The following is a 14764-nucleotide window of genomic DNA, read 5'->3' as shown; positions in this document are numbered from 1 at the left end:
AGACAGGCAAAGAACATTGCAGAGAAGTAGACACTTCGTGATGGTAAAAGCCAAGCAGTGCATGAAGAGAAATGTAAATGACATCTGCTTACGTTCTCGAGTTGGGAGCATCTGAAACGGACCCCCTACAGTCATCTCCCCATGACGCAATGTGTGACTGAAATATTGATACAGATCTAATGACGAGGTTTCCGTCAGCAGGGGATCGCCTATCTTCCATACAGGCATCCAAAATTGACTTGCCTAACCAGCCTGGCTTGAAAACGCATGAACATTTCTTCTTTTGGCATAAATGGTACGTTTGTACCGGGTCGGGCCGTGAGCCATGCCTGCGGACTAGCCGGCACACGAGTGGCCCTGGGTCAATAGGCAGTACAATATTTTGGCTTGACTCACACCTTGGAGAGTCTCTCTAATGGGATCATTAATTTTGGGAGCTGTAAATTTTCTCTGAGCTATGGTGCAGAATTCAGGCTGAAATCAGAGCCCATTATGACGGACATGGCCTCAGAAAGAACCACCCATCCGTTAAACTGCTCAGGCCTGGGACAAGTCCCGAACGTGCTGGAACACATACAGGACCACAGCTGGAAGAGATCACAGTGAGGCACAGCGACACGCTTAATAGGTTACATATGAGAAAATCTAGGGGTGCGTAACCTAAGGTTAGTTATGTTACAAGACCTGTTTTGAGAACGACTTAAACATTCCCATTGTGGCCCTGGAAGCATGCCTGACTGATGGTCTGTCTTCACGAGTGAGCTACAGTGCCTGGTAGAATAACAGGCTAAAGGGCATGGCCGTATATCTGGAGCATTTCTCTTGTTGATGCACATACAAATATATATACTTTGATTATGCATTCATAAAGTGTCTCCCTGAGCAACAAAGGGGTCTCGCTTGTAACACATGGTTGTCTATGCACTAGACGACTCTTTCACCCTATCTATCTTTTCCCAGGCTTTTTCTCACACAGAGAGGACACGTTAATTTGGTGAGGTGCGTTTGAATTTCTTCTCAAATCTTCAACTTTCCAGCTGCCTGGTTCTTCCTCCCGTGACACAATCACTTTCATTATGCAAATGATATCGATGCAGCTTCTCCGGAGCCGCATGGAGGAGTCGCAAACGGCTGCATACAAAACAGTCTTCATTTGTCCTCTCTCAATGAGGGAGATGTATCATTAAAGGCAAACAAGAGGGTAAAAACACATTTTCCCGCAAAAGTTCTGTTTTGCTCACTAAGTTTTTTCTTTGTCATTCGTTTAAAACGTGCGCTTAGTGCATTTTGTTTTGGTTAAGATTTGGATACCTTTTCTTCATCTAAACTGACTCTGATACGTTGGCATAATGCACAAGTTTTCTCCGTATATCCTTTTTATTCCATTTTGTCAGTACTTTTCGTACATGATACATGTCAATAAAATAGTCATTTTAAACCCAATCCCTACAAATTGTATGTGCAGTGGTTTGAACTAAGATTGGATTTACACTGCAAACCTTGATGCCCAATTCCGATTTGTTGCCTGTATCCAATTTTTTGAGCGGCTCGTATCCGATATTTGCATTTACACTTAACGGTTGGCAAAACAATTCAATGTAGACATACCGACCTGGAACAGCTTAAACCCCAGAGAAGTAAAATGTCGGGATATGCAATTGATACATATGCTTTTTAGGATTTTTTATGTTTGCAATAAGCACATCTATAAACTTGTGTGCTCCAAAATAATGTCAGAATTCGCATTTCGAAGATATAAGCACTCAAAACAAAGTTTCTCACTGTATGATTTTTATGATTATTAGGGGGGGTCACGATTTCAATTTTAAATCGAAATCGATCGAAATTAAGTCACAACCTTCGAATTAAAAAATGGAATCGTCGATGCTGCCACGCCCACATGTCACGTCCGGTCAGCTTGCCAAGCGGGAAAATAACACATGTTGAGTGCTGCGAGCCAGTTAAAACATAGCACTGCAGATGCAGGAGTCACCACGCAAGCTGCTTTTTATATGGGAAACAAAAAACAGCAAGCGCCTCCCGCCTTCAGCAAGCGCCTCCCGTGCACAGCAGAACGGTATCTGTGACAGGACCGGTCGTTTCTCTGAACTGAGATCTGTTTAAGTTTAAGAACAACTTATTTCATTTGCTTAAGAGTTATTAAAACAGCATTTAAACATGACTTATTGGGGTATAGTCTCGTCTGACAGTAATAAAAGCGCGTTTTTAAGAATCGTGACCTTAGAATCGAAAATGTAATCAGGGGGAGGAGTCTCTCAATGTGTCCCGCCCTAACTGGAAATTTCGGTCAACATATTGAACAAGACTGCGCATTCAAGGCACTTCAGTGGGTCTAGCCATGCTAGTTTGCAAACACATAAACACGCATATGCATCTATGAAACTGCAACCATATAGCCACATCTATCACGATCACTCAACGCGACGATTGGCTCTCGGTACTCGGCAGGTCACGACCGTAAAAGAGCGAGTGTCAATAGAAAGTTTGGCCTCCAGCCTCGGCGGGCTGTCTAAGCACCTTGTCATAATTGTGTGCAGTGGTGCGGCGCACACATGTCAAACAAGCCATTAAGGGGAAGTCTGGAAAACAATACAAATTAGATGAGGATGAGTGGAACTCCTGGAGGGTATATGACACCAGAGGCAATAGACTAACACTAACACACACAAATGGGCTCTCTGATCTGCCCACAAAACTGCCCAGTGCTATGTTGGTTTATGCATAACAGGGGAAGGACACAACAATCGGTTTCTATGGGTTCACATATGGGATATTTTAATATATATATTGCCCAATTCTAAACAATGTGTGATATATATTTATATGAAACATAGATTTTTTTTATATTTTTTTTTTTTAAATTTTAATAATATTAATAATATTTCGATTATAAGACGCCAAATTGACCAACTAATAATAACACAACACTAACAACATAACCTATAGCAAAAATATCTATTGCTGTTTATCCGACATATTTGATTAAATAAAATATCATGAACTAGTGCTAACACCTGAAAGATAGAGAGAATGCAAGCAAGAGAGGGGGGAAAGATAATGTTTTAGGGGTTTAAACTGGAAGACTTATGGTTTCCTGCAGTGTATTTATACAGGTCTACTCCGTCATGTCAGCTGCAGTCCAGGCACAAACACTGACTGCTGCAGATGGAGCATTTGAATAGAATTACAAAACAGTGCTGGCTTACAGTTACACAAGAGTGGACAGAGAAACCAGAGCACACAATTTACAAGAAAGCAGAGCTCCTGGTGTGACAATTTCCTTTCATATGAAAAAGATAAAAGTACAGTGCAAAAAAACTGTGACTAATAAAATACAAGTATTTAGTCTTGTCACTGAGAAACATGAGACTGTATTACAGGCATAACACGCAATCTAAGTAAACATACTTTGGCACAAAAATAGCTCATTGGCTGAACATGATTTAATCATGGGCGGTGGATCCACATGATTGTCCCACGTTTTCTCAACATGAAATGAACACAAGCTCTACTCAATTACTTCATGTGAATACTAGAACATGACTGAATCAGAGTATGTTTAGTCCCTACAGTATCTCAGACGACAACATGTTTGTCCTGTGGCGGCTACCATACGTGTTTTAAAAATTAAGGGTCTAGATGTTGGTTGCAATATCACAATCTCATTACTATATGCTGCAGAAATTTACACACACCACCTTTAAATACCAACACAATGGAACACTTAACAGTAAAGCGATAGTTCATTAATGACTCACCCTCATGTCGTTCCAAACTCCTAAGACCTCCGTTCACGTTCGGAACACAGTTTTAAGATGTTTATATTTATTTCGAAAGCTTGTTGACCCTTCATTGAAAATCTATGTACGCTATACTGTCCATGTCTAGAAAGGTAATAAAAGCATCATCAAAGTAGTCCATGTGACATCAGTGGGTCAGTTAGAATATGTTGAAGCATCGAAAATACATTTTGGTCCACAAATAACAAAAATTACGACTTTATTTAGCATTGTCTTCTTTTCCGTGTCTGTTGTGAAGCGTATGCGCGAGACTAAAGTCACGTGATGCGGATGACGTGTTATCCTCAGACATGTTTGCGAAGTTTTTTTTTCAAACTTACAGCAGGCGTCTCCCTCAGACTGTAAACAAAGCCCGGGCACACAAAAAAAAAACAGCTGGGGCGCACCAGATAACACGTCAGCTGCGTTGTACGTCATCCGCGTCACGCGACTTTAGTCTTGCGTATGCGCTTCACAACACGGAAGAGAAGAGAATGCTGAATAAAGTCGTTATTTTTGGACCAAAATGTATTTTCAATGCTTCAACACATTCTAACTGACCCACTGATGTCACATGGACTACTTTGATGATGTTTTATTTACCTTTCTGGACATGGACAGTAAACTTGATTATAAATACATAAAATAGCACTTAATTTCTACATTTATTCTCATTATTCAGTCCCATGCAAAGCATGCTTGGAACAGAAAATCTCCTGCCTACATTTAAAATAAAAAATCACATTGAATTAACATGTTTTAAATTATGGTTTAAAATGATGCAACCATGTTTAAAACAGAAACTGCATCAATGGTGTTAAATCAAAATAAATTATTTAAATAAAGTGAACAGCATGAAAATTGGAGTACAGTTCAAAGAAGTGATCTGATTGGTAGTACACATGATCTGACATCACTATTAGTGCTGGATATTGCAACCAATTTGGTCTTTTTATATATGGTTTTGATTATAGTCTAATATTGATTAGTTATCTATATTTCATAACAAAAATGTTTTGCAGACATTATTTGGTGTGCTGTCACTATAAGACCTACCCAAAGTACAGTACTGTTAAACATGTGTTTTTTATTATTCACATTCACCAACACACTATGTTTATGAAGATAATTGCAAAATTTTGAAATAATTTTGTTTAAATATGTCCATTCAAAAGCAAGGAAACATAAACGCAGTATTGGAGCGCTGTCTGATGCCTTGAGATGTGGCTTACACTACGGATATGTGCACACAAAAAACAGCACAAGAGTATTGGATTAAAACCTGCTTCGGTCTTCTTTTCGTCATATTCTCACCATCAAGTTGTTATAAACCTGTAAAAAATGTGTTCCAATGAACACGAATAAAAGATATTTTGAGAAATGTTTGTATAGCCCCATTCACTTCCATAGTAGAAAAAAGAATACTATAGTAGTGAATAGGGCTCATGAATTCCTCAAAATATCTTCATTTTGGTATACAAGTTTGAGACAACATGAGAGTAAGTAAATGATAATAGAATTTTTATTTTTGGGTGAACTATCACTTTAAATTTTTACATTGGCAAGGCATAAAATGAATATTTTTCTTGATGATGTAGCACTGCACCATGAGGGCAAGTGACAGTTCGGTCAACTGGCCCGATAATCACTAACGCCTGCCAAGGGCTATCAGGCACAAGCCCTGCCTGAAGTAAAGCATCTCCATTCAGGGATTTCTTGTATTGTTATTGTTTTGTTAAATTGAAGATCATTATTTTTTACACAGCCCTAATCAGAATTATTATTCATTATTACTTTATGTTAAATCTTTACCGTTTCAGCTCTACAGTGTATAACACTGTTATCTACCATAGTATTGACATGCATATGGCATGTCTTAAAACATAGAATATGTTAGAATATGCAACTGCTTTCTTAAATAACATAATCCAATCCAACATCTAAAATCTGTTAAATTAGTCAATCTTAAATGATTACACGATTAGAAACACAAGTAAATGTCTGTGTAATAGAAACTGAAGTGTATGCATCATAATTGGGTTCATAATGAGACTAAAGAGCTTTCTAATTTCAACTGGCGCGATTAACAATTAAATAAAACTCTCGGGATTGCCCCCATATTATGGTCCCATCAAGTCATATCGTATTTCCTTGTAAGCCTGCCAACCAAGTCTGAGTTCTGGATCTATGAGTCAAGCTGCCGCATCAATCTTGCAACGCAGCATGGCGAGCATTTTCTGCCTCACTTGCGCATCTGCGCTTGCTCCAGTAATACCACTTAAGGTTTCATCATTTTCTGAAATGCATTACTGCCATGCATTATAATTACAATAATTAAAGCTAAAAGTACATCAGGAAACATCTTTTCTCTTAGCTGAGACTATATTTATCTCAATGCTGCTGATCTACTAAGTGCTCTACCGGAGCTGTATAAATCGCTGTTTGGCCAAAATGGCAGACAGAACGAGAAAAACAGATGAGGAACAGCAAACCGGACAATCTGAACAATGGGACATTGCTAGAACTAGTGATAAAATTCAACACGAACAGAAGATTGTAGGTCAGCGTATGTTTCGGTCTGAATAGTCAGCCATTATAAAAACCTCACGGATGTGAATGTCAATATGGACTGTTTTTCTCATGTTTCTTGGAAATAAACCAGCTCGGTTACAGATCTCTACCAATGCCGCTTGTCGACTTTCTGACCCTCAATATATATATAATTGCCATCTGCCTTGAAAAATCAATAGATAACATTTCTGTGCAGTATGGAGCTGAGTTATGTCAAGAATATGTTTAATAACAAAACCCCAGCTTCCTTTTCATGTCGAGCTCGGTTTTGTTTGTTGCTTATGCAAGACAAATGCTGATTGTACAGAACTACGAAGACAAGCGATCTTGTATTTATGTACAGACGGCAGAGAGGGCTGCAAACTTTGCTGTCAAGTTTAAAAAAAAACATAGAGGTGAATCTCATTCTCCCACTGTATAACAGTAAATCCCCAGATAAGTTTATAGCACATATTTGATATCTTGATACACCCCGTCCTTGGCAGGCAGAAAAAGAGATGAACATGATATTTTAGATTCTTTTGTGTTAAATCCGTGACATGAAGAGATTTAATTAAGATAAGAACCTGGTAATAATTAATTCTGCCTTCTTCTGACAAGAACACACAGGAATGGCTAAATATATGATACAAGTCCTTCCTTTTATTTATCTCATCTCTAAGGCAGCAGACGGTTAGGGCTTCTCAAAGCGAAAAATTGTCAGATTTTCTGAAAGTGAAGTATTAAATCCACAGTTTGGTATCACAAAAACATCTCAGTCCCTCATCCAGCCACCTACTCAATTCGATCTGCTATTATGTTATGCAGGTACAGCTCGGCCCTGAGGGGGAAACTCGATGTGACAAATGCCAACCCCGAATTCTGCATTCAGTACAAGTGTATTCAATACCACATACACAGATGTCTAAGAGACAGTGAGAGGCTCGTGTCCATATCTTATATCTAATTTCATTTTTAACATGACCTAAATAAAAGTGGGTAGTGGGAAGGCTAGGTGACCTACTGCTACAGGCAACATCTTTTCTCAATCACTCAGACACGTAAGACTCTCAAACCAGTTAATATCTGATTGTAAAGCTACTATCTTTTGAGAAATTACAGTACACTCCTATTTTTTCATCTAAAAATAGCTCATAGTGACCATGTCTGTCAAACTTAAAAAAGTTGGACAGTGAAATTGCTAATTTTCAATGAATCCATTTTTTAAATCGGAATGACAAATTCTTAAGTTCAACTTCATAGATACAGCAAAAAGGGAAGATTTTAAGTAAATAATGGCTTTAATTTTGTCTCTTTATGACTCTAGACTTTCATGGTTTTCTTTTGACTGATCCTTACTGTCATTTGGGCTTTACACACCTTGTACCAGCCTTATCTCACAAAATACATAAAATAGTCACGGATTATTTTGCTCAGTTTTTCGTGGCATTACAGCCCAGTCTCACGAAATTTCGTTGTATAGTCACGTAATTTTTTTATTATTTTCTTGTGATATTATCACGAATTTCCGCGTTAATTTCGTGATCGTATAACAAATTCCTGTTTTTGTGTGATTATCACGTATTGGTTACTCAACTGTTTTTTACTATTGTCGCTTCGGTTTAGGGTTAGATTTACATTAAATGACATCCCTACCCAAACCCAACTCTAACATTAACGCCAGGCGACATATAAAAAAATATAAATAAGAAAAAACAGTATAAACCAATATATAAAGTGACATTCTAATGCAAGTACCAAATCTAACCCTAAACCAAAGCGACAATAGCTTAAAAATAGGAAAAAGCAGTTGAGTAATCAATATGTGATAATCACACGAAAACAGGAATTTGTTATACGATCACAAAAAAATGCGGAAATTTGTGATAATATCACGAAAAAGAATCTAAAAATTACGTGACTATATCACAAAACCTTATGAGACTAGGTAGGGCATTGTCACGTATTTCCACCATTTTACGTGCCCACGCCACGCATTTCTTTTCCGTGTCAGTTTCACGTATTGGTTACTCAACTGTTTTTCCTATTTTCTTACAATTGTTGTTCAGTTTGGGGTAGAACAACTTTCTGTTACATAAAATGACATCCTTACCCAAACCCAACTCTAACCCTAATGCCACGGGACATAAAAAAATAAATCAGAAAAAAATTGTATAAACCAATATATAAAGTGACATTCTAATGTAAGCACCAAATCTAACCCTAAACCGAAGCGACAATGGTTTAAAAATAGGAAAAAGCAGTTGAGTAACCAATACGTAAAAATTAAACGAAAACAGGAATTCGTTATACGATCACAAAAAATTTGGAAATTCGTGATAATATCACGAAAAAATAATAAAAAAATTACGTGACTATATCACGAAACCTTGTGAGACTGGGTAGGGCATTGTCACGTATTTCCACCATTTTACGTGCCCATGCCACACATTTCTTTTCCGTGTCAGTTTCACGTATTGGTTACTCAACTGTTTTTCCTATTTTCTTACAATTGTCGCTTCGGTTTGGGGTAGAACGCCTTTTTGTTACATAAAATGACATCCTTACCCAAACCCAACTCTAACCCTAACGTAAGGCCACAATGTTCAAAAAGCATATGAAAAAATAGTGTTAACCAATACTTAAAGTGACATCCTAACGCAAACAGCAAATCTAGCCCAACACCAAAACGACAATTGTTTAAAAATAGTAAAAAAGAGTTGAGTAACCAATACGTGAAACTGACACGGAAAAGAAATGCGTGGCATGGGCACGTAAAATGGTGGAAATACGTGACAATGTCACAAAAAACTGACTATTTCACGGAAATTTGTGAGATCAGGTCGCCTTGTACATAGTGAAGCATGAAAGCATTCCTTTGAGACTATGGGGTACATGGTGCTAAGACATTTTTGTCATTTTTTAAGCACCATGCCAGCTTGCTACAAAAGATGACACAGTAGACCCAGTATAGACCTACTGTATACATCTTTAAATTATATTAAATAGATAAAATCACAAAGTTAAATAAGAAGTACAGTCAAAATAAGAACTAAAATTATACACATAATACATAATGTGGCCACTATGAATTTTACGTTCTGTTTATTTTTTTAACTTTCCTATTTTAAACAACTTAGCGTCCCACACCTGAAGTTGATAGGTGCGTAGGATAAGAAGACAAAAAGTCTTGTAACATACACAAAAGGCAATTCCCGCACACTATCTGCTTGCTGAAATTTTTTTAAATAATTGTTGCGTTGCAACGTTTCGATCTTCCTCAGGCAACTCTCAGAAGATCGAAAAGTTGCAACGCAACAATTATTAAAAAAAAAATTCAGCAAGCAGATAGTGTCCAGGACTTGCCTTTTGTGTAACTTTCCTATTTTAAAATTAGATACACCTGTTTGAGGTCGTTAGCTGCATAAAGACACCTGTCCACCCCATACAATCAATAAGAATCCAACTACTAACATGGCCAAGACCAAAGAGCTGTCCAAAGACACTAGAGACAAAATTGTACACCTCCACAAGGCTGGAAAGGGCTACGGGGAAATTGCCAAGCAGCTTGGTGAAAAAAGCTCCACTGTTGGACCTTGTTTTTTAACTTTACTAAAACTTTCCTATTTTTCTAAAACTTTTACTTGGTGAGTAAATAATGACAAAATTTTAATTCATGGGTAAAGCTATGACAACATGTGACAATATTCAACTGAAACCAAGGGCGCAGAAGAACAGAAATACTCTCCAGTTAATCGCTTGGCAGCTCTCAACTTGAAAAGCGAGATGCTAAAAACAAACAAACATTGGTTTTACAAAACTCAAGATGTTTTCACAAGCCAACTTTCTAAATCGCTACAGAGATAATTAACGTAACAAAGCGCTGCCAAATATTTCTACGAATGACCCTTATGTAGGCAACAGCGCCCTAAAACTCTGAGAATCTGGCAATGTTTCTTTATGCCGCTCATACAATGACTTGAAACTCTGATGGACAGCAGCCGAATGCGGATGAATGCTCTTCCAGTTACCAAATGACGTAAATTAAAGGTTGCTTTGTCAAACACCAGCTGGTGATTGAATGTGTTTTATTGGGTAGGATTTGCTTCATAATGCACACAAACACCCCTCCAAATGGGGGAAATAAGGGGGGTCTTTAGATTAATACAATTACAATTTAGATAATGTTCGGGCGAGCATATATACTGTATATATGAAAACATTAGCTAGATAGCAATCCTTATTGTTGAGCCCTAAATTCGTTTCAGATACTTGAAGGGAAAACATTTTAATTTCCTATTGTGCAAGTAATAGTTTTGGATGGTACTGGATGGCTGTGATGTAATTTGGTTTAATTAAATATCAGCAGATAAATTGGTCTGGGAGTGTCATTGTGCCCTTGGAACAGGGTACATGCCTTTGCTCACTGAAGTGTTTTTCCACTCATGCTCATTTTCCTAATGTACAGGCTTTTATATAAGTGCATCTCGGCCTTGTAACACATTAATGTGACAATGAAGGATTGAGGATAGTGCCAGGCCTAACTGTAATTGGCCAATGGATCTCCCCTGATGCAAAACAGCTTCAGAAGACAGCGCCGGCCGGGCGAAAGATGAGTTTTTCGGTGCGTTTGCAAAAATATTTTTTGCCACATTAAGAGCCCTCCATATGAGAAGTTACAGCACAATTGGAAATGTAATTAATAGCTGCCTGTGGCTTTTAAACGCTCGGCTAGGGCAGAAACAAACAGGCGAGAAAAAGAAACTTCCATATATCGAAAAGTGTGTGATCAATAGCTTACTGCTTAGAAACCATCAAGGGAGGAATGAATTTAGTAACTTCACTTGCGGAGCCTCGCAATTCTTTTGAAGCTCTCGTCTTGTCCTAAGAACTGCCGTTTTTCAAAGCTATCTGTGATGTCTTTAGACTTCTATTAAAAATGCGGTTAGAAGTGTACACTGCCTCGATTTTACTCTGAGTCAGACCTATAAATTTTAAGTAAAAATTGAGGTGTTGGGTGTTGGCAAGGAGCAAGGTTAATCAAAACATCAATCAGCCGTAATTACCAAGCACTGCCACACGGACACCGTTTCAAGGAGATAATAACTATTGTCTTATAGCTGCAGGGGACCAAAATTCATCTCAGAGCTGTTGTAAGCGGATGGAGCTTTTGCTAGTACACCTCGATCCTACAGAGCAGGTAAATGTGCAATTACTGCGCAAATCCGGCTCGTCCCCCACAGAGCCGTTCGCCGAAATAGCTGCGTTGATTTCGTAACATTATTGCACCTTTAGACACTTTGCTTTCTGGTTCTGCGATGGTGGCCATGATGAACTATCAAAATGCTTGCACGAGCGCACAGGAATTAATTACACAACGTGCAATTTTGGTGCATTAATAACCACTACTCCCACACACAGCTATTTTGTTCAAGTATTTACGATGGTGTCCGTAATGAAGCTTCATCCAGCTCATAAAGAGAAGCATCTCCACTGCCAACCGCTCAGGAGTAACCACCAAACCCCATTTCACGTTGCAGCATATAAATATTCATTAACAAAGTGGGGAAACCAGATGTTTCTTCCAATTAATCTGTGCAGAGATCTGCCATTTGCCAATAAATTGTTCTTGTATAATTAATGACTCTTAGAGGATGGCGACAACAACAAAAACAATTCCTCATTTAATGCTAAGATTTATTTTCATAAACTTGGCAAAGGCGGACAGCTAATCACTTTCAGGAAAAATGCCCAAAGGAAAGTTTTACCGCCGAGAGGTTTCTCTCTTTTATATCTCACGAGACTCTGTGTAGTTCTCAGTTATGTTTCTTTATGAAAATAATCTCATGCTTCTACTAAAATTGTACAGCGCTATAAAATAATATGTATAATTAAAAGTTTTTTTAACATACACTGTCAAAAACAATGGTCAAAATATATACCCCTTTAAAAAGGTCCTAATATGTAACATTTAGGTACGAATATGTAAACATTTGGCACCAATATGTACCTTTGACATATTAATATGTACCCTTGAGGTACTGATATGCACTTTTTAGTTCCAATATGTACCTCTGAGCTACTAATATAACTCTTTAGGTACAAAAGGTGTACTTTATGAAAGGGTACTGACCTAGTGAAAGCTAGGGATCATTTATTTCTGACAGTGTAATATAGTCTTGGAGTAATTTCATGAGATTTAAAAAAATTGACTTTTAATTACATACTTTAATATCTTGAAAAGTCCCAATCGAAAACAATGAGATATATAAGTTGTACCTCAACTAAAATAACATCATGTAAGAGACTCAGAGCTGTCAAAAGATTAATCGCGATTAATCGCTTACAAAATAAAAGTTTGTGTTTGCAAAATATATTTGTGTGTTTATGATGTAATTATTATGTATATATAAATACACACATACATTTTAAATAGATGTTGTATATGTATATATTTTTTATTTATATATATATATATATATATATATATATATATATATATATATATATATATGTATGAAGAGTTTGGTTCCAAAACGCGATAAACGCCATTTTTGAAAAAAATGAGTTACTGCCAAAATCAGTATTATATCAGGTCAGTAGTTAAAAGTAAATTCTTAATTTTACGTAAAATCCAATATCTGCCGTGTTATTCTGTCATCTTTTCTCCCTTTTTCCCAAAATGCGATAAACACCACTCCTCCTTTTTTACAGAACGCAATAAATCCATTCCTGATATTACAGCCCACCAGTCACGCAATGTAAACAAACAATGGCGGCGCGCTGAGTACACGGAGTCCTAGTTTTCCTCATCTACTTTGTACTTCGTGATCAACAAACAAAACAAAATTATACTTTAATTGCATTGATAAACCTGTGATGGTATCTCATGCTAAAACATTGACCCCAGAGGATCTTATGAAAAACTTTACATTATTTTACTCAAAGTCAACGAAAATCGAGCAGGACCAAAACATTTTACAGCTGATTGCTGTGAAAATGTAAATAGAAGACGTCAAGTTTAACCGCAGCAATGACAGTGTTCTTAACATAACAAAGTAAGTGTTTTGGTTAATGCCATTAATGTTTATTTTTTATCAGTGTATACCACTAGTCAACTAAATAAATATAAAATGGTAAAGATGAATGCACATTTATACATTGATTTAATAGATTTATAGCAATTTGAAATAAAAAACTGTCATGGATTATAGCATTTTGTGGAAAAAATTATTTGTTTTTATAATAAATTTTTGAAAATCAATGGATTTGAATTTTTTATGTTTTTATAACCTAAATATACTATGTGAAAGTTTGTAACAGAAAAAAGTGGTTTTCATCTTGTCACTTTCTTGGTATAGAAAACACGTTTTTACCGAAATTTGTCAAAATGGATTTATTGCGTTTTGGAACCAAACTCTTCATATTATGAGATTTTGTTTTAAGATGTAAAAGAAATATTTGGTGTCCCCAGAGTGCATATGTGAAGTTTTAGCTCAAAATACTCCACAGATAATTAATTATAGCATGTTAAAATTGCAAATTTGTAGGCCTGAGCAAAAGTGTGCCTTTTTTGGGTGTGTCGTTTAAAATGCAAATGAGCCGATGAAATGCAAACACTGATCAGAGTGATGGTGGTTTGTTGTAATTGAAACTCAATTGTGCTGTCAATTCCTTCTTTTCTCCATATTTCTCTCTGCACTAAATGGCAGTGCTGTGGTTGGATAGTGCAGATTAGGGGGAGGTATTATTGAAATTCGCCTTGCTACCCACCTCACAAAACGGGCGAAATCTAAACAATCTAATTTTTTACATGCTTGCAGAAAATGGTTAACCCAAACAAAGTTACTGGGTTGATATTTATCACATTTTCTAGGTTGATAGAAGCACTGGGGACCCAATTATAGCACTTAAACATGAAAAAAGTCTGATCACACTATGAAGTTTAAGTACATACATGCATGTGTTTGCATTATGCAAAATGATTACACAGTGCAAACACATATATTATGCAAAAAAAACTTTTATTTTGTATGCGATTAATCACGATTAATCTTTTGAAAGCCCTATTTTTTTATATAATATCACTTGTCTGTGAGAAACAAATGAGTATAAAAATATCCCATTTGTGATATTTCTTTCCTTTCATAGAAGATGCATTCATCTCCTCAAGGAATATCGGAAAACTTTGCCATGTGCCTAAGAAGTCTGCCACCCTCTCTGCAAAGAGATCCAATCGGGATAAATCAAGTTGTCATGAGATTTCTACATCAAAGCTGATGTTTCTCTCTGCCTCTGTCTGACCATGTTAACAGGCTACACACAAGCTGGTGGTGTGGGACACGCCGCAGTGAAGACGCCCACTTCAAACAGAAGACAGGTCTGATCTGAGATCATTATCTGGGCAGGTTGGA

General features: G+C 37.0%; 1 protein-coding gene across 12 annotated transcripts in view; it reads right to left on the bottom strand.

Moving 5' to 3' along the window:
* Positions 1 to 14764, bottom strand: part of agrn (agrin) — a 329502-nt gene that overhangs the window by 191967 nt on the left and 122771 nt on the right. The gene's annotated exons all lie outside the window — the stretch shown is intronic.

This window comes from Misgurnus anguillicaudatus, chromosome 13 (assembly GCF_027580225.2).
Source record: "Misgurnus anguillicaudatus chromosome 13, ASM2758022v2, whole genome shotgun sequence".
NCBI lineage: Eukaryota > Metazoa > Chordata > Actinopteri > Cypriniformes > Cobitidae > Misgurnus > Misgurnus anguillicaudatus.
This window is presented reverse-complemented; position numbering and strand designations above follow the sequence as displayed.